Raw genomic sequence first — 2921 nt, forward strand, 5'->3', positions numbered from 1 at the left:
CCAACAGAAATACTCCACTTGGATAACATTTACAATCAGCTCCTCAGTTGCTCATTCCACCACTGAGTTTACAATGACTTATGGGTAGAAAAGCCATACTAAGTAATTTACTACACCGCACTCTGTTAACAATAATGTTGGCCATTGGCTTTGTGTATATGCCCTTTATTATACTGAGGAATTTCCCTTCTATTCCTATTTTGCTAAGAGTTCTGAATAGGAATGGGTGTTGGATTTTATTAAACACCTTTTCTGTGCCGATTGATATGATCATATGGTTCTTTTCTTTTGTTTTGTTTATATGGTGGATTACATTGATTGTTTTTCTGATGTTGAACCATCCTTGCATACAAGGATATACTTGGTCAGGATGTATTATTATTTTTTTTGATATGTGGTTGGGTTCTGTTGGCTAGGATTCTGTTGAAGATTTTTGCATCTATATTCATGAGGGATATTGGTTTTTAGTTTTCCTTTTTAGTGGTGTCTTTCTCTCGTTTTGGTATCAATGCAATGCTTGCTTCATAAAATGAATTTTGAAGTACTCAATCTTTTACTATGTTCTGGGATACCTCGAGTAGTATAGGTGTCAACTCTTCCCTGAATGTTTGGTAAAATTCTCCAGTGAAGCCATCAGGGCCAGGACTTTTTCTTGTGGGACACTTTTTTTTTTTTATGACCTGCTCAATTTCTTCCTTCATTATGGATCTGTTAAAGTATTCTTTTTCTGACTGGAATAGCTTAGGTAGGTCTTGTGTTTCTAGAAACTTGTCCATCTCGTCTAGGTTCTTGCATCTGTTGGAGTACAGTTCTTCATAATGTTCTGTCAATATCTTTTTTATTTCAGTTGGTTCCGTTGTGATGTCACCGTTTTTGTTTATTATTCTTGTTATTTGCATCTAAAAGAAGAGCATCTTTTCTTCTGTTAGATTTGCCAGTGGTTTGTCAATTTTGTTAATCTTTTCAAAGAACCAGCTTCTTCTTTTGTTGATTTTCTCTATCTTTTTGTTTGTTTGTTTATCTCTGCTCTGATCTTTATTATTTCCTTACTTCTGGATACTGTATGTTTCTTTTTGTTGCTCTTTTTCTAATTGTAGGAGTTGTTGAGTTACAGTGTTGATTTAGTTTCTTTCCCTTTTTTTGATGTATGCATTTATTGTTAAAAGTTGACCTCTGAGTACTGCTTTCACTATATCCCATAGGTTTTGGTAAGATTTACCTTCATTCTCATTTGTTTCTAGCAATTTTTTTATTTCACACTTTATTTCTTCTATTACCTAGTAGTTTCAGAGCAGTTTATTATTCAGCTTCCACATTTGATATTTTCCCTTGATCTTCCTATTATTAATTTCTAATTTTATAGCATCATGGTCTGAGAAGATGCTTTGTAGTTTTTCAATTTTTTTTAATTATTATTTTATTGAGGCTTGTTTTATGTCCTAACATATGATCTATTCTGGAGAATGATCCATGTGTGCTGGAGAAGAATGTGAATTGTGCTTTTGTTGGATAGAGTGCTCTGTATATGTCTATGAGGTTGAGTTGGTTGATTGTGTTGTTGAGTTCTTCTGTATCTTTATTGAGTTTTTTTCTAGTTGATCTGTCCCTCCTTGAAAATGGTGTGTTAAAGTCCCCTCCTACTATTGTAGAGTTGTCTGTTTTTCCTTTCAATTCAGTTAATATTTGCATCACGTATTTTGGGGCACTTTCACTGGGTGCGTAGTTATTTATTATGGTAATGTCTTCTTGGTCAACTGACCCTTTTAGCATCACATAATGTTCTTCTTTGTCCCTTATGCTGTTTTTCACCTTGAAGTCTATTTTATAAGAAATTAATATTGCCACTCCTGCTCTTTTTTGGTTACCATTGACTTGGTGTATTTTTTTCCACCCCTTAATTTTTAATTTGTTTTTTATCTTTGTGTCTATGGTGGGTCTCTTGTAAGCAGCAAATCGATGGGTCTTACTTTCTTATCCAATCTGTCACACTCTCTCTTGACTGGTGCATTTAGTCCATTCACATCAAGTGTAATTAGTGAGAGCTTATGAATTGATTGTTGTCATTCTATTGTGGTTTTTGTCATGGTGTTGGAGATTTCCTTGATCCATATACTTTTCTGTGTTGAGGTCATTTTGTTATCATGTGTTTCTTCTCTTTTCTTCTTTATTGTTGGTTTTGCGCTTACTAAGCCCATATGTTTTCCTTCTTTCTGGGTTTGCTTAGGGAGACTGTTAATTTTCTCTGTTGTTACCTTGGAATGAATTCTTGTCTCTGTAATTTTGGAACAATCTGTTCTATAAGGACATTGTCCTGTCTTCCTCTCCATTTGGAAATTTTGTACTTATAACTTTTATTCTGTTTGCTTTGTAGGAGCTCTGGTAGCATAGTGCCTAAGGCATTTGACTGCTAACCAGAAGGCTGGTGGTTCAAACCCAAAAGCCACTCCTCAGAAGGAAGGTTGGGCAATCTACTTCCATAGTGATATCACCTTGGAAACCCAAGGAGGGGTCACCATGAGTCAGATATGACTTGACAGCAGTAGGTTTGGTTTTTGGTTTTATTTGCTTTGTTGATGGTGTCATCTGCAGACTGACTCCCTTGTTTTCTTTGTGTACAGTATTTTATGAGCTTATTTTGAGCATCTATTTCTGATTTTGTTTTGGTGTGGATGTCAAGTGTCCTGATTTTAATTTGTTGTTCTCTGTTGGAATGTGGAAATTATTAACAATATCATTAATATCACATGCAAGTAAGATCTTACTGAAGATAATTCAGAAATGTTTGCAGCAATATATTGACAGAGAACTTCCAGAGGTTTAAGCCAGATTCAGAAGAGGATGTGGAACAAGGGATATCATAGCTGTTGTCAGATGGATCTTGGCTCAAGGCAAAGAATACCAGAAAGATGTTTACTTGTGTT

General features: G+C 35.0%; 1 protein-coding gene across 1 annotated transcript in view; it reads right to left on the reverse strand.

Annotated features, from left to right (window-relative positions):
* BBOF1 (basal body orientation factor 1) overlaps positions 1-2921 on the reverse strand; it is a 96866-nt gene that overhangs the window by 48403 nt on the left and 45542 nt on the right. The gene's annotated exons all lie outside the window — the stretch shown is intronic.

This window comes from Orycteropus afer, unplaced genomic scaffold (genome assembly GCF_000298275.1).
Source record: "Orycteropus afer afer isolate SDZICR_OR568_19922 unplaced genomic scaffold, OryAfe1.0 scaffold00079, whole genome shotgun sequence".
Classification (NCBI taxonomy): domain Eukaryota; kingdom Metazoa; phylum Chordata; class Mammalia; order Tubulidentata; family Orycteropodidae; genus Orycteropus; species Orycteropus afer.